The sequence below is a fragment of the Sceloporus occidentalis genome, unplaced genomic scaffold (genome assembly GCF_023333645.1).
Source record: "Sceloporus occidentalis isolate IW3139 unplaced genomic scaffold, rSceOcc1.0.p SCAF_9, whole genome shotgun sequence".
Classification (NCBI taxonomy): Eukaryota; Metazoa; Chordata; class Lepidosauria; order Squamata; family Phrynosomatidae; genus Sceloporus; species Sceloporus occidentalis.
Genome location: NW_028316989.1, coordinates 9,645,281 through 9,663,469, shown reverse-complemented (window position 1 = coordinate 9,663,469; position 18,189 = coordinate 9,645,281). Strand labels below are relative to the sequence as shown.

The 18,189-nt window shown below is 40.6% G+C and overlaps 1 protein-coding gene across 7 annotated transcripts in view; it reads left to right on the top strand.

Moving 5' to 3' along the window:
* LOC149306854 (homeobox protein PKNOX2) overlaps positions 1-18,189 on the top strand; it is a 262,919-nt gene that overhangs the window by 56,882 nt on the left and 187,848 nt on the right. For 6 of the 7 annotated variants that reach the window (XM_089537722.1, XM_089537717.1, XM_089537721.1 and 3 more), the window contains exon 3: positions 399-467. The exons of the other annotated variant lie outside the window; for it this stretch is intronic. The gene's annotated coding sequence lies outside the window, so the exon portion shown is untranslated. The remainder of the gene's footprint in view (positions 1-398; positions 468-18,189) is intronic. 7 annotated transcript variants of the gene reach the window in all.

The following is an 18,189-nucleotide window of genomic DNA, read 5'->3' as shown; positions in this document are numbered from 1 at the left end:
CCACTTTACCAAGTATTATTTTCTTTTCCAAATAGAATTATCATATTTCAAAGTTGACTTGATGGCACTTAACAACAGCATGTTGTCTCAAAATTTGTTCAAATTACAATAGCCTCTGTTCAGGCATTCTGGCTTCTAGGGAATGTTCAGGCTTGATCTGGGCTTGGACTCATTTATTTGTCTTTCTGCCAGTCCATATCTGCAGAACTCTCCTTCAGCATCACATTTCAAATGCGTTGATTTTCTTCCTGCCATCTCTCTTCACTCTCCAGTTTTGCTATCCATACAGAGAAACTGGAAATATTATTTTTTATATTTAATATTTTATATTTTAATATTTAATCATAAATATTATGACATGGATGATTTCTTACACCGTGTCTTCATTATATTACTAGGTACCTTCAGGAATGGGATCTTGAAGCATCTGCATTTCAAGCCAATCTTTTCAACAGGAGTTTCATACTGTGAGTAACTTTACTGGTGGTTTATACTGGACTGGATTGTTGTTAGAAGTTAATGTTCATGTGCAAATTATGGTTTGGTTTGCATCACCCCATGGCACATTATGAGGCATGTGATAATGAATTTATTGGTGTTTCTGAAACCTAATAAAATGATTAAAAATGCTGAATAGGATGAAGAAGAGGGGAAATGTCAAACTGCATTATTTTTAATCTGATTCTTCACTGTGGGTGCCAGTATCTCTATAGGTCTACATCCTGGGGGAAAAGCAGAGTATTAAATATATTCATGCATACATATGTACATACAGTGACAGTAGTGCAGGAATTTTTATATTCTGATTTGAGTCTAAGTACAGTATGCTTGCAGCACTTCCCTCCTCTTTCACTTGAAGGATTAATAAAAGGGGGTCTGTCTTATATACAAGTGCCTGATCTGACTTGACATTTTCTGAATGTGTGTACATCTGAGTCTAATTCACTTCCTGTATGTAATTCATTTTGGTGCTCATTATACTGTTAGTCGCATTCATCAGTTACTAGCTGACTTTGGGAGTTGTATGCAGTTGGCATACAACTCATAGCTCACAGAAGTGTCAGGATCTTGTTAGCCATTCTAATCAAGCAAGGGCAGTTCAGCTTCTTTTCCATTCTACACCTGATCTGTGAGTGAACATCTAGGAAGAGCTTAACTTAGACAAAATAATTCCAGGTTTTTCTAGTCCCAAACAACTAGGGAGGGCACCTAGTTTGTGGTGGGGCCTTTGCTGCTAGATTGTGGGGCATATGTTGGGAACCTGATAGGCAGAGGGCCCTATAGAGAATGGCAGAAGGATAGCCACCATCATCTGGTGGGGATGGCATATAAATGCATGCTGCAAAGTAAAGTCTAGGAGTACACCTTGGCATCATTTTAATTGCTCAATTGCCTCATTTTTCCAGTGCTGTCATTGGCTGCATTTATCTACCCTAAAGAGAACATTTGATTAGCAGCCCTCACTTAGGGAGAATTTCCTTGAAATGGCATGTGGCTGGAGCCTTGAACTAGCCAGTGCTTTGCTTTCTTTTTGTAAATGTTCCATAACTCTGTTTTACAATTTAATCTTTCGGCTTTGACTCTCTGCCTCTTAATCCTTGATTCCCCCCCACCCTGACACTGACTAAGCACCTCAATCTGTTTTCCATCTCATATACAAGGGCTGACCTAAGTCATCTTGCTGCCTGAGGCAGAGCAGCAAATATAGTGCCCTATTTCCCTGAAGTCAATGATGCAATTCCCAAAGCCAGTCACACTATTTTGACATTGAAACCAGAAAATCCCACAGACACTCTGCTTAGTAGAGAAGATAAATGATAACTTGCTGATGTTTCTTGACCATTAAAATGTACTGCCTGAGGCAGCCACCCTCCAGCTGTTGTTGACCTGCAACTTCCAGGAGCCCTCATTATTCTGGCTAGGGCTTTCCCAACCTCTGCTCTACCTAATAATAGGGCTGGTACTGTTCACATCTCCTTAACAGGGAAAGCTACTCTTGAAGTTGGGCCTTCTCAGAATGAAGACAATAGATTTTGCATACTGATTCGGCCCGTTTAGTCTTTTCTGTGAGCTTTGGATTCCACTTTAACAATGCCTCAGCTCCTGACCAATTTATGTATATATATTATTAACTATTATCAGAGGATATCATCCCTCCTGTACAAAAATAGACTGTGATGTGTATTTGAATAAATCATAAGAACCGCTAACCTGATATCCCATAACATCATGCAGTTGGCTGAGCAAGAAGTGTACTCATCCTTGACCCTCCATGGCTCACAGAGTTCAGTGCTTGCTTACAGAACTGGTGATTAAAAGTTACAGCTTTGTAGACCTGCTTCTCACAGGCAGCCCATTTACTCCCATTAAATCCCTTGTATCTAGCCCATTGTACAACCATAAGGACCCCTTCAGCCATTGAGATTTAACACACTGTGATGTGGCTTGTTGGATAAAAATATAGGAAGTGTCTCCTGACACGGAGTCAGATTGTTGGTTTATCTTGCCCACTGTACTCTGCTTGGTAGCATCTCCCCAGGTTTTCAGAGAGGATTCTCTTCTAGCCTTGCCTGGGGATGGTAGGGATTGAACCTTAGACCTTCTACATGCAAAGCATTTCCTTCATCATCAAGGTTTAATTACACAATGACCCATGTGACTTTATCTTTATGAATTAGAAGCTATGTTCCCTTTTCATAGTTTTCTAAAGCAGTCATCTTCCAAACAAGACAGCCTTGATTCTTACTGATTAAGTATTGCAGGTTACTTATCATCTTGGGCCAGAGTGGAGTGAACATCTAGGGACCAGTTACAGCAAACACTTGCGGTCACGACAACCACACCACTCTCTTCCACTAAGCCTTGAGAAGTCTTGAATGTTTTCCCTTCTTTTTTAGTTGCAACTGGATTTTGGATTGTTTAACAAAAAATAAACAATTGTGGACAGCAGGTTGGTGATGTTTTGGGGGAGTGCAAAAATTGGTGAGAACCACATGTGATACACTGCCTTCCTGTTGTTCACACGTGGGCTGGCGGTTTGACTGCATCCAGTTCTCCCAAAAGAGACGTACACGCTAGGGCATAATTCCTGACTGGTTCAGCCACAGATGTTCAGACTCGGCAGGTTAACCAGAGCATCTGCCAGCACTCTAGTCTGAAGTTAGCCTAATGTTACAGATGGCATTGAGGATTATATTTTGCATCTGATTATTGTACAATTCATCTCCTAGTTCACTGGCTAACAGAACCTAATCTCTGTCAATGAGGTGACATTTTTTTTCCTTTTTGCAATGTATGTTTTGACTTTCCAGATTGTCCAATAAACTTTCCCATTTTTTGACTGAATAACACTGCACATTGTCAGTGATTCATTTTCATCTGTGAAAATATAAATTATGAAAAGCTGGTTTTCTCCATGTATAGTGAGGGTGTCAGTTTAATAAGCCATATTGGTGCTCACTATTCTCTCACAAATTCCATGGTGTTAGGTTTGTTTTTTAAAAAATCTTTTTAATGTAACATATAAAAATCTTCCCAATAAGCTGAAATCATTGGTTATGAAACTGTTCATCACAGCTAAAATTGTATGAGCAGCTTAGCAGAAGGGATCATTCTTCTATACACAGGGAATGGCTATTAAAATGTTTAGACCTTGTGGAAATAGATTAATAATCTGAAACAAGTTTGTAGAAAAGAAAGTATACAGATACCTAGTAATAAATGATTGTGGTGTATGGATTTACTGGAATGTATTTTGCATGGATGTAAGAATGGAAAGTGGTATATTTGTGTAGTAATGAATTCTACGTTCTTTTTATCCATCATGTTTACTGCTGGTTATGGTTTTTAGTGTATGTTTGTGTGTATTCATGTGGGGGAGGGAGAGGGAGAACAAGAGAGAAACTGTGGATCCCAGGTCAAGTTAAACTGAAATAGCATGGGTTCTCCCTGTGAATGGAAAGTGGAGGGTTCCCCTCTTCCAAGCAGCCCCAGCAGAGTGACGCTGTACAGATTGGAGGTTGCACAGATTGGCTTTTCTCTCAGCCCCGAGAGCCTTTTGAGAAAGTCCCCTTTGGCGAGAGTATGCCCCCAAAGCATTGTTTAAACTTTGCTGAAGCAATTTCAATATTTGGTAGGAAGCTTTTGAAAGCTATCCAAGAGTATGTGTGTAAAGTAACTGGAGGTACAGCTCACCCATTACTTCGCCCAGGGGCTTTGGAACCATTTACGAAACTCACACGCCAAACTGAATGCTGAACAGAGAACTTTAAAGAGCTGTTTGGGAATTTTGAAGGTGATCATTCCAATTTTTTAAAAATACTGAAATGCATGGTATTTCTGGATCTGGGCCAGTGATATTTAATGCCTGCAAAAGGGTAAAGCTTTCTGGCACTTTCTGTTTTATTCTGTAGGCAGAAGACTTGTGTGACAGAAGACCTGATGTATCCAGGGAGAAAATCCTTTCTTAGATCTTCTTCCTTCTTCCCTTAGAGGCATTGATAACCTTTCTGTTTGCATGTATGCTCCTGTTCTCCCCACCCCTTTGTTATTGATCTGGGAAAAGTGAATGTACATTTCTCTGAAAGAATTGAAAACTGGACTCCCTTTGAAAAGAGCAGCTCTATAACCTCAGCCAGCTGTTGGCAGGCACTCTTCCCCTTGCTTTCTGCAATTTACTAACCCATGACTGTGACCCTTTGATCATCTCCACAGACCACAGATGCCAGAGGTCAGGGCCTTAAAGATGGTCAGAAGGACTTTTGAGATCAATCAAATGTTATGCAGGGGACAAATGTAATGAGAAGAATCCCCCCCCCCCCGTGTGTGTGTGTGTGTTAAAGGGAGATAATATTGCATCAAATAATTCTTTATTTGACTTTGCATCTGCATGCACCATTAGTGCACATAAACCAAGGGATGTCAGCATAGGAATAAACCGACCTCTAAATAAATCTGGAAAGAGTGAACAATTGGACTTATATTGCAGGAAAGAAGAAAGGAAGATGGATAGTGCATTGGAAAATCCTGTATAAATCCTGGGTAGGGATGTGATCTTTTAGGTAATAGATTTGGAATTTCTTCTGCAAAAAAAAAATCTTAAGAAATAAAAGTTGATAGTAGAACAAGTGGCTTCAAAGGCTGGTGCTGTTTTCCACCCCACCCTCCAGTGTAATTGGCAACAGTTAAGCAGATTTCATCTGCTCTTGTGCAGTTGCTGCTTTGATAGGTGACGGCAAGGGACGGTGAGAGTAGTAGTGACAGAATGTCATGCTGCAAAATGAGGCAGGCTATCAGTCTACCTTGCGTGCATAATATGACACCCTCTATTCCCCACCCCTCTGAGCCCCTGCACTGAAATTTAAAGCCACTAAGACAAAGACGTTCTGGATGATGTTGAAAAGCTTGTCGCAATGGAATCTGTGAACAGCAGGACAGCCCAAGGGCTGCAAAGTGACTGTCTGCATTTTCTCTTTCTTTTCTCTTTCTTTCTTTTTTTGGTTTTGTCACTTGATTGATTCCCTCAGTTGCTACACCTCCTCTTAAGCTTCCTGGAGGATTTCCCTTTCTGATCCTGAAAGCATGCTCATCTTGCTTAATGATAAGCCTTGTCTGGTTTCCCCAGGCCATGCAGAATCCTTTCCTTCAAATCTTCTGTGAAGAGACAGTTCTTTGCGTTGCTCAATGTAAGGAAAGGGATAGCAGCAAGAAGGAACTCTCAGTAAGAGCTAAAAGGAGGGCAGGTGGCTGTGGCTTCCTCCACTACTGAAGCAAAGAAGGTGTTGAGTAATTCTGCCTTTTCTCTGCCCCCTGTTAGAATTTTGCCATCTTTTCTGTGCAGCCGCCCTACCGTTTCCTCCTTCTTCCTTTTACTGTGGACATACCCAAAAAAAGCCCTTATTATTGTTCTTAACCTCTCTTGCAAGCCAAAGTTTATTCTGCACTTTAATTTTTCTGACTTTACCCCTCCACCTGTTAGCTATTTGTTTGAATTCCTCTTTGATGATTTCCCCATTTTCCCATTTCTTATACATGTTCAGTTTAAAACTTAGCTCAGTTGAAAGTTCCTTAGTCATCCATCCTGGTTTCTTTAGACACCTCTCATTTTTCTTCCTCATTGCAACTATTTGAAATTGTGCCTTCAGTATCTCATTTTGAGAAACTCCCATCCGGCTTGAACTCCCTTCTCTTTTAGTATTCCTGACCACAGGATCGCCCCAGTATTTCTCTTAAGTTTAATAAAATCAGCTCTCCTAAAGTCTAGAATAAATGTCTGACTATGCCTGGATTCTCCTTTCCCCACTGTATAACAAACTCTAGGATAACATGATCACTCCCACCTAAGGATCCCACCACTTGCACCCCATTAACCAAGTCATCCCTGTTGGTTAGGATCAGATCTAAAATAGCTGTCCCCTTTGTTGCCTCTTCCACCTTTTTCACAATGAAATTGTCTTCCAAGCAAGTGAAGATTTGCTAGACCTTGACTTCCAGCAAATATCAGGATAATTGAAGTCACCCATCACTACTACATCTCTACTTTCTGAGTGTGTGGTCATCTGTTCTAGAAAGGCATGATCTAGTTCCTCTGTCTGACTTGGGGGTCTGTAGTAGACTCCCAGAATAACATCCTTAACAGTGTTTTGTAAGGGTTGTACTGGAGGAGTGAGCAAGGTGCAGATGACATGAAACTCACTGGCATTCTTACTAGCTGCTGGACAGTGTTTTTAAAGTTCTATGTACAGTACACAGTTATTTCAGTTTAATATCTCTTTAACTGTCATAGCTCCTTCCTACAGGAGCCTTAGAAATGTAGGCTGGTGAGATACTTTGAATTGTCTAGTACAGAACTCTGTAGTGTGCTCAGCTACAGCACTAGAGTTCTTTAGCAGAGAGTTTTAAGTACCTCTCCAAATTAGGATTCCATATGATGCAGCTATGACAGTTAACGTGGTATTGACACTACACTAGTAGTGTCAAAATTCACCCTCTGGAGTTGGAGGATTCAGACAGAGAGGAGGAAGCAGATTGCCAGGAATCTGAAGCTCCTAATAACAAGGGTTTTTATGAGTTTGTAGAGCCAGTAGTTGAGGAAGGAGGGGACCCTGCTCCTCAGCAGGAAATTGCAGATGATAGGGACCCATTGCTATTCATAGAGCAACAAGAGATTGTGTCCTTGGTAGTATTTGATAAGTAGGAGACTCTGACCTAATTAGGCACCTGGTGTTTTGGAGACAGCTCCCCATAAAAATCTCCTAGCAGTTCCCTAGTGTCTCTGTTACTCACAACCTTCTTATCTGGGTGACTGACAGGTTTTCTTGACCTTAGACAGACTTTGCTTTTATGACTCTCTTTTACTTCTTGCTGGCTTTGTTTTTCTGGACTACTGATTTGCTGAAAGACTCCTGGACCAGTTGAGAACTACTCTTTTGTTTCTCCCTTCATTCTGCTGTCACAGACCTGGACTGAATTTACTACTCAAGAGCTCTTGCATTCTAACAGCCTGATTTCTGGGACACTTGCTGACTGCAGCATAGGATAGGTGCGATGTGGGTACATTTTAATTCTCCATAATGCCTTGAAATTGTGCTATGTCACTATGTACTATCACTGCATACTTTCCAACTGTCCCAGTTTGGCAGGGAGAGTCCTGCTTAACCCTCAGTCATCCCATTTTTCCTGCTGCTTTTAAAAGGTTCCAATTTCTCTCTCTTCTTCCCACATTCAATCTTTACTCTCAGATTATTTCATTAATTGCAAATTGAATCCAAAGTGCAAATGGAGTTTGTACTCAATTCACTCAGTAGGGAGGGGTGAGCTGAGAGGTAGAGGCAGAGTCTTGCTTTTCCCAATATGATCAGGCAAAAACAAACTGCTGCAGTCTCTATTACTGTGACCGTTGTTCTCATTATTAACTTTTCCCATCCTGATCGCACTCTAATGTTAATTGACTAAACATGTCCCAGTTTTCATCTATATAACAGTACCACTTGGAGAAATTTTTGCCAGAATAGTGTACTGCCATGCTCACCTATTCACTGGTCCCCCTTTTTAATTTCTTCTCTCTCTCCTCCTTGAGCTAGTCATAGTTTATTCTTCCTTCTTCTTCTGCCTGAGTTAATAATCTTTACTGGGTTTTCTGAGTCAATAGGCCAGCCCAATAAAAGACAGGAAACCGGGGGGGGGGGGGGGGGTGCTTTGACATTTCAGGCTTGCCTTCATTTAATGTTACCCTTATAGGTTTCCACTTCCCCTCATGGGACTCTTATGTGAAGTTTTTTGGTAGATTAATATTAAAAATCAGAAATCCATTAATGTTTTGACAGCTTTTTATGTCAAGACGAAATACATTTTTATGTATTTAATGATAATTGAACAAAAATTAATTCAACTAGCATCTGCAGGATTTAACATTAAAACAACCTAAAAGGATGGACCTTGAAAGCTTTGGTTGATTTGTTATCATTGGTTATGTTGTAATCTACCTTCTCTCTAAGGCTGTTTTCCTCGACATGGTGCCTTCCAGATATGTTGGTCTACAGTTCCCTTTATCACCAGCCAGAATGGGCACCAGATTGAGAAAGGATGAAAGGATCAGTGAAGTTCAACTCCGTGAAACAGTTTCACAATAATATTATGGGCCAACGGCAGCTTTTTAATCTCTTCTCTTATTCTTCAACTTTATTTTTAATTTTATTTCACGTCTAAATCATTAAGAGCTTTCCAGATACTGTATCGAGATTCAAAAATAAGATGCCGACTAACAAAGTTGTCATAATCTTGGTGCCCAGGGCCAGATGTGTTATGCAGTAGAGTGATGCAGCTGCTTCAGGTGGAATCAAAATTGAAGGTGGGGAAAATGAGACAGAGGCCAATTGATAATTCCAACTAGGGTAGATGTACTGCAAGCCAGTTGCTGGATGATGAGTAGCCATTATGTATCGATTTAGTGGGTCTCTTCTAGTTGGTACTAATATTATTTTCAGGCCCACTCTACTACCTGCATGGCAAAATTTTTAAAAATAATTCAAAAAAGCAGGGCTTGCTGGGTTTCTTCCAAGACAAATTCCAAAAACTGTATCAGGATAACACTTTTATGAGGCCAACAAAAGGGGTACAAAATATGTGCAAAATTTTGAGATTGGGCTAGATGCCCTTTTGATTAGTATAATAATACCAATTTGTGCTTGTGTTATTGCTGTGTGTCTTCAAGCCACTGTTTTCTGCTTTGGTCAGGCCCAACCTGGCAATATTGTGTCCAGTTCTGGGCACCTCAATTCAAAAATGATGTTCAGAAATTGGAGGGTCTGGAAACCATAACCTATGAGGAACGACTTAGGGAACTGGGGATGTTTATCCTGGAGAAGAGAAAGTTAAGGGGTGATATGATAGCCTTGTTTAAATATTTGAAGGGCTATCATATTGAGGAGGGAGCAAACTTGTTTTCTGCTGTTCTAGAGAACAGGACCCGGAACAATGGATGCAAGCTACAGGAAAAGAGATTCCACCTCAACATTAGGAGGAACTTCCTGACAGTAAGGGCTGTTCAACAGTGGAACACACTCCCTCGGAGTGTAGTGGCGTCTCCTTCTTTAGAGGTCTTTAAACAGAGGCTGATGGCCATCTGTCAGGGATGCTTTGATTGTGATTTCCTGCATGGCAGGGAGTTGGACTGGATGGCCCTTGTGTCTTCTTTCAACTCTATGATTCTATGACATTTCTGACTTAGGGCGACTCTAAGGTGAAACTATCATAGTGTTTTCTTGGCAAGATTTGTTTACAGGGGGGATTCCCCTTGCCTTCCTCTGAGGCCGCGAGGATGTGATCGAGGTGATCCAGTGGGTTTCCGTGGCTGAGTGGGAATTCTAACCCTGGTCTCAAGAGTCATAATCCAATGCTACATCGTGCTGACCCTTGCGTTAAAAGAATGCAATTCTTGTTTGCCAGATTTTTCATACTTTGGAGAGAAGTGATATTCCCAGACGCCAGCAGTGGAGTTATTGCGGGAATTCCATATGTTTTGCTTGAATTTGTTCACATATGGAGTTGCACAACACTACCTTGGAAAGCTATTACATACATCTTTTGTTTTGATTACATTTTAATTGCATAATAAATAAAATTAGCAGTGCTATATTTTCCCATCTGTGATAATCTAAGATCCATATTGTATTCACTTGTTTTGTGGAAGTGAAAAGGAAAAAAAAGTACAATATCATTATTCATGAATTTCTCTCTGAGCTGTGGTAGTTCTTTCTAATCATACTTTAGAAGATGTTTACTGGATGACTCTTAACTTGCAAAATCCAAAACAAGGAACAGTTGCCATGAAACAGGCAGGTACATTTCATGAAAATATTGGCCTCTATAAACTGTAACCATCTCCTTTCTGGTGATTGTTTGGAGACAGAGTAAGTATTGTGGTTTGACATCACTTCAACTGACTTAGCTCCATGCTATGGAATTCTGGGTATTATAGCTTATTGTGGCATCAAGCTCTGGTGTCACAACAAAATCCAATTCCTAGAATTCTGTAGCATGGAGTCATGGCAATTAAAGTGGTGCCAAACTAGATTACCTTTGCAGTATGAAGACAGCCAGGGGAATCAAAGTGAAAGCAAGGAGCACTGCCCTTACTCTTACTTGGCTTCATCGTACTGCATAGCTATCATTGTTGGCCATGTGGCACTGTAGTGACTTTATGGTGCCTAGGTGACTGCAGATTGGCCAGATCCTGTAGACATCAATAATACAAGTCTTTCTGCAAAAATAGCATCAGATTATTGCCAAGAGAGTTAGAAAATAAGAGGGAGGAAAATGAAAGGGTTCCCCTAATGCCCGTTTTGCCAAAAATCGTCATAGATGGAAATGTGCCATAGCCCTAAATGGAATGCATTCCTCAATATTTATTATTTCTTAGGTATTAAATCCAAGGTCTAGTCTAAATCTTGTGAATTACAGTAATATGCCGCCGCCACCACCCATATGCCTCCTTCATATGCCTCCTGGTATGCTTTGGGGTCCATAATGCCTTTCAAATGCAAATATCATAATACGTCTTTAATGTGACTTTATGACATACATGCAGTGAAGAGCAAAGAACAGTGCTGCTTCTTGGCCTTTTTTGAATCCATCGTCCAGCTCACTTAGATACGGCTCATAAACCAAAGAGAACAATTCCCCCTTGAATTTGGTAGAAAGGTTCCAGAAGCATTTTTTTTCTTTTAGAAATTCCTAGCCAGAGATCCAGCAGAGTCTTCTTTACAGGAGGTCCATTGGAGCTTAATTGAGGTGGACATATTTTTAATGACATGCTGCCTGTGTGGGTATATTCACATGCTTGCATCTCAGAAATCAGGTAGGTCATTGCCTTGCTTGTGTTCCTCTTCCAAGGAGGCCCTTGGCAGTTCAGTAGTCGAATTAATATATTGAACTCTTTAAATCCTTAGCTTTATCTACTGACCATGCAATGCTAGTTCAAATACATTAAACCAGCAGCAGAGTTTCTTTGTAGGGAGAAAAGGACATAATGCAGAAAAGCATATACTCTCCCATGTAAAATATAGGCATATTAATGCCATCCATTATTTTAAGAGAATTCAAACAACTTTGATTTTTGTGTGGTTAAAAAGGGTGAGAAATATAAATTTTGCAGATTGTTGCCTGACCATCACAATGAAGGACTGGCCCTCTCTGTTGTGTGCTGCATTGATTTAGGCTTTAATCAGTGCAATTCTGCAACAAAATGTGCCACATGTGCCATATTCTTCGTGGAGCCAGGATGGTGTTGTGGACTGAATGTTGGATTAGGACTCCAGGAAACAGGGCTTGAATCCCTGCTTGGCCATGGAAAACCACTAGGTGACCTTAGGCACATCATAGTCTCTAAGCCGCAGAGGACGACAATGGCAAGCTCCTAACAAACCTTGCTAAGAAAATCCCATTATAGGTTTATCAGCTTATCGCACACATTATTTTCCCAGTTATGGGAACGGGAAGGGATTCATGCGACTGGGGAAAAATGGATTTTTCCTCATAACTGAGAAAATAATATGTGTGATAAGCTTCTTTGTTGTTGCATCCAAATACCCCCAATATACTGTAATGAGTAAAGATGCACACTCAAGAACTTATTTAATTTTTCCTCCTTTTTACGAAATGTGTTCTGATGCTAATAGGTGCTTTGAATCAAGGTAATTAATGTGAAAAATCACAGCCCCCTCCAGCGATCTGTAGATGAAAATAAGGATGCTCTTACGTACTTGTAAAACTCTGTTTTCACACCAAGAATCGCTGCCAGAGTGCTGTTCCCCAACCTCACAATTACACATTGCTGAAGGCACATTGCTGGCTGTTTCTTGTGCTCATTTACTTTGCAGCAGCTCAGCCTCAGAGGAAAGCAATGGCAAACTCTCCTCTGAACAAACTTGGCCAAGAAAATCCTGTGATAGGTTTGCCTTAGGGTCTCCATAAGTCAGGAACAACTTAAAGGCACACAACAATAACAACAAGCCTATCCTGAGCTGATTTAAAAGCCAAGAGAGCTTTGTTCTTTCAGTTAAAAGGTTCAGCAGAAAAACATGACTGTCCTACAAAATAGTACTGACAGCTCAGAATGAACTTTACCTGCTGTTGTGTATCAAATGACAAGCTGTGAATTTATTTCACGGTGCCTCACTCCGTCTTGCATAGGCATTCAGTCAGCATGATCCTGTGAGGACTAGAAGTGAGCTTGCTCAGTCCCCAGCGTTCCTGGCTTGAGAGGCAAAGTCTGTTTCCAGTCATGTAACTGGGAACCTTGCCTTAACAGGGCTCTCATTGCATGGAAAGTGCTACTGGAGAGTGCAAGTGGAAGCAATCCGAAGCAAGAGACGACTCAGATTTTCCTTTGCTTTCATTTTTGATCAGACTTTATCAACACTAAACAAACAAACATTATTATTATTATTTACTTATATCCCACTTTTCTCCAATATAGGGACTCAATTACTGATCATTATTCAGTAATTGAAGAAAAGCTCTGAGTTATCTTTGTGTGAACTAGAAAAAAGACATGTTAAGTTGCCTCTGAGATGGAAAGATGTGCTTTTCAATGGCAACTCCCAGCATGTGCCAGCCATCATGGTGAGCTGCAATTCCAGGTAGGGGATTCTGGGATTTGTAGTCCAAAAGTAACATTACAATGCTCTGAACTTTCTCCTACTCATGAAAGAAGATTGAAACTCAATGAGTGACAACTCCTATCATGTATCTGTAAGTAAGTCATGTGCCTGCTTGCTTACTTACTGCATTTCTCAGCCACACACTTTCTAATGTCTCCAGGAAAAAAGGCAGAGTAGTTTGTTGGGCTAACTTTGTGCAGAACATAGGAAGCTGCCTTATGCTACGTAAGTTAGACCATTCATCTAGCCTGATATTTTCTACCTTGTCTGGCAGTAGCTCTAGAGTAGCACTTCTTTATCATTCAGAAAGAAGAAACGCACCATCCACCTATAGCACAAAGACAGCAAAAATAGAATATTGATTTGAACGTGATAAATGTACATTTAAAATCCTTATTATAATTTAAACTTATATGCAGTACATCTCCCCAGACTGGGGAGAGACTGTAAACCCTGTGTGTCTGCTGTCCAGATCTTGATTGATAACCTCAAAGACCTAGTTTTTCCTTCATAGGCTTCTGTATCTTTAGATTGGGCACAGATAGGATAGTCCTTCAAATAGAGGACACTTTAAACGTATAAAAAATAGAATCACAGAGTTGGAAGAGACCTCAGGGGCCATCAATACAACTCCCTACCATGCAGTATGCATGCAATCAAATCACCAGTGACAGCCCTCCATGAAGGAAACCTAAGGCTTCTGTGGACACAGTCCCACCATAATTGATAATAGAATCATAGAATAGTAGAGTTGGAAAAGACCGCAAGGGCCATCCAGTCCAACCCGTGCCATGCAGGAAATCCAAATCAAAGCATCCCTGACAGATGGCCATCCAGCCTCTGTTTAAAGACCTCCAAGGAGAGAGATTCCACTTCACTCCGAGGAAAGAGTATGTTCCACTGTCGGACAGCCCTTACTGTCAGGAAGTTCTTCCTAATGTTGAGGTGGAATCTCTTTTGCTGTAGCTTGCATCCATTGTTCCAGGTCCTAGTCTATGGAGCACCAGAAAACATTGTCCAGGAAATTTTCATGTCATCTGTTAGGCAGTGGTTCTCAACCTTTGGTCCTCCAGGTTTTTTGGACTTTGTCTTCCAGAATCCCTACCTATTAGCTGTGTTGTTTTGGGTTTCTGGGAGTTGAAGTCCAAAACATCTGGAGGAATAAAAGTTGAGAACCACTGCGCTAGTGGATCCTGTAAAAACAAAAAACAAACAAACTGGAAATGTCAAGGAGTGAACTTGGGATACTCCGCATGTAAGACATGGTGCCTGACCATTGAAAATAGTCACTCCATTTTGTACCCATAAAATAAATGTAAAACAACAACAACAAAGACCACCACTTTTGTACAACTTTTCAAACAGTGCTTAGAATAAGAAGAAAACATTTGTCTTAATTTTTTTTTAGTAAATTCATGCCCTACCTGTATTTCATGTTTGTGATTTCCTGAAGCAAGGCCAGTGTCTCAACTTCGGTTATATAAAAAGTTATTGTTGTTTTGAATAGGAGATACTTTGGCAATATAGCTGTCGGTAAAACACCTCTTCCTTTATGGTGAAACTCTGTTATTCAAGCATGTTTGATTCTTTCCTGACCATTCCGATAATAAGTCATCTAACCTAGTTTTAGTGCTTTTCTGTATTCTAAGGGTCCACCCAAGTTGAAGTGAAAAACTTTCTGGGCTAAACTACCTTTGTGATTAAAGGACCCCAGAGTAATTTGTATGCTTGTGCAGATGTGGCCACTACTGTTCTGGTAATCAGCGTCATCTAATAGTACATGCGGTACTGCTCCCCCCAGCTGCAAATCTGCCTGCTAAATGTAGAATTTTTGTGGAGTGGGGCTTTTTTTTTAGTTTAAAAATGGCTGTTCTACATCTCTTATCTCCTGCAGTAGTAGATTGCAATTTACATTATGCAAATATGCATTATGCAATCAAGCCACTTTAACCGAAATCTGGCAAGGAGAGCCTACTTGATGAGATGCTTTAAAAAAAAAAGAATCCAAACAAAACACTGAAGCCCTGATTTCCCCCCCTTCTCCCTTCTCCTGAAAGCTTGGTGGGGGGACCTTTCCATTAAACTCAGAAAAGAGTCTACTCAACTCAACCCTGAAGAGGTAAAAGGGAGCCAGCGCAGAGGATGAATGGAGTCACTGAGCTACTGAAGCTACTTTTTCAATTAATGGCTTTGTTTAATCATACCCCCTGTCCAGAGGAGGATTGTCTTACGGATAATTTCGTTTGCCTAACGAGATTTTGCTAATTAAATCTCCTTTTGGTTGGTGTGACTCTCCCTGCAGGGACAGGGAGAAAACGTTTGTGAATCCTTTTCCACTGCTGGCAAAATAAACCTTTCCACTCTATGACAGAAGAAGCAGAGGAAAGGGGGTGAGGGCAAAAACACACCCAGAAATTCTTGTGTCCAAACACTGGTTTGGAAATTAATTAGCTTTAGAGAAACCCCTGAAAAGATGCTTTGTTATATGTGGGTGAGGGTGGCTGTCTAATAACATTTAAAGCCAGACAGCTTTGGAGAACCTTCCTGCTGTTCCAGCATGTTTGCTGCTAAATCAGGTAGCAGCAGCTGTTTTCTCCGCAAATGTTGCTGTGTTTTTTCCTTCTGTGCAAGAAAGTGTGCCTGCAAATACAGGCCTTGATATAACCACTCGCACAAAACACAGCTGCAAGCCAGGACTGGCATCAGTTGCCAAGTGATTTAGCAAGCAGAAGTTCAGCATAAACCCTGAAATTAAACTGGGAGCTCCTTTACTGCTCAGGATGCTTTGTATGATGTTAGAACAGCAATGGTCTGAATAGAGATGTACCTTTATTCTATTCTAGAAGTGAAGGAGAGGTGTTCCTTTTGTAACAGAAAATTTGGCACCAGAGGCAGAAATAACATGGAAAGAATAAGGAAGGGTTCCTACTCCACAAAAAAGAAGAGCAGATTTTTTTATTCAAAATTAACAATATGCACAATGCACATATGAAATGAAACAACAAGGTCAGTCAAGCCAAAGGAAAACAAATTGAACCTTCTAGAGGCCATTTGAAAACCTCTTCCAAAATACATCTATAGATTTTTTTTTTCTTCCTTTCTTTCACCAGCCTCCACTTTTGTTATGTCCACCTCAACATTAAGAGGAACTTCCTGACAGTAAGGGCTGTTCGATAGTGGAACACACTCTTTCCTCGGAGTGTAGTGGTGTCTCCTTCCTTAGAGGTCTTTAAGCAGAGGCTGGATAGCCATCGGTCAGGGATGCTTTGATTGTGATTTCCTGCATTGCAGGGGGTTGGACTGGATGGCCCTTGTGGTCTCTTCCAACTCTATGATTCTATGATTTCCATTTTGTCGGTCACACTCACAGATCTATGCTTCTTTTACATGCTGCAGATAGCTGGTGATTTGATTTGCTCACACTCTTGTAAAAGACTTAGTGCTGCTCCCAAAGACTCCCAGCTTTCCTCCTTCTCGTTCTCCTTCACCTCATTGTTGCTGGCCACTCACCTGACTTTTCCAGCTGTGCAATTAGTGAAGAGAATGACAAAATGTAACAGCAGCATTTTCAATTGTCCTTGTCCTTTTCTTTTTGGCAGTGGAGCAGATCTGGTAACAGAAAAGTCAGAGGCAGCTGGTAGCTCCTATGACAATGAGACAATGAATCCACAGTGGGCCTTTGGTCTGAACTTTAAAGAAATTATCCAGTGTGCTAAATTGATTTTGAAAATACCTTGTATAGTTCATTTAAAGTATACAGTAGTATGGACTAAAAACTGGACCAGGTTCACTTCCCCACTAAGATGGTAGCCACCAGCTGCCACAAGAGCAAGTGAAAAGAGAGTGGTGGCCAGGGCTTGGAAAAATTACTTTTCGGGGTGACAGTTGTTATCTAAAAAGTAACTTCTCAAATGTTTTTTGTTGACAGTGGCTACCATGGTAGTGGGTTGGCAAATCTGCTTTGTGCTTTTTTCTGAATTTTAAAACAGCTATCCAAGGGGTTGAATCATTTCAAAACCTTAGTTAGCTCCTTCAATATTCAAACAAAAACATGGAAGCCAAGGTTTTGCTTAGTATTCATAAGGATTATATGTGTTTGGGAGAAATGATTTCAGAAGCTTACATAGCCTGCAGTCCTAACATACAAGAGCTGTTTGCAGAGTCATGATGGAAGATGGATCTCTCCCAAAGTGTGATTTAGGGGTGTGTGTGTGTGTGTGTGTGTGTGTGTAAATCACCACATTGGAAAGGAAAGAGAAATGGTGTGAACCTGAGTATGTGAGTCCAAAATACATGCAATGTGTTTACTCTGTGATGTCTCAATGAAGTTGGCCACATCAGTGGTTAACAATATTTATGCTCACCCACAAGCTCCTGCTGCTGTCAGTGATGAATCCCTGATATGGGCTGCAGTAATTTGTGGCAATGTAAATCATCGCTAACAGGTTAATGAACTGTAGCTTGACTCTATATAAAGTTCTGCCACTCTCACCTGCTATCCTCCGCTTGCCATCCTCCTTTTAAATCAGCCCACTGATACTTCACTTGAGGGATGAGTAGCAGAAGAGTTGGCTAAGCATAAAAGGGATCTTTCATTAGTACTGAAATGAACCATATATTCAACACTGCATCAGCTTTCCACAGAAGGGAAGAAATAACACCTTGGAGTAGTTACTCTGATGCAGACCTTTGGAAAGTTATTTTTAAGACAAAATGGATAGGGTAATAGGTTAAAGGCATCCATAGCTGAGCAGGTATAGGAACTCATTTTAAGCATTTGTCATCAGAGTGACTTTCCAAGCACTCCTCTGGTGCAAATTCATGTTGGCCACCAAAAAGAATGATGACTTGTGTCCTCTCCAGTGCTACCCATTGCCCTATTGTGCACCCCACATGTTTCTATGGGCTTGATGAAAACTTCAGAAACTACCTTTGAAAAGCACATTAGTTACCATTGTAGTTCTTACAGTCCAAACAAGGTGCTATTATAGTTATAATTTTAACACAACATTTACCTTCATATTTCTGA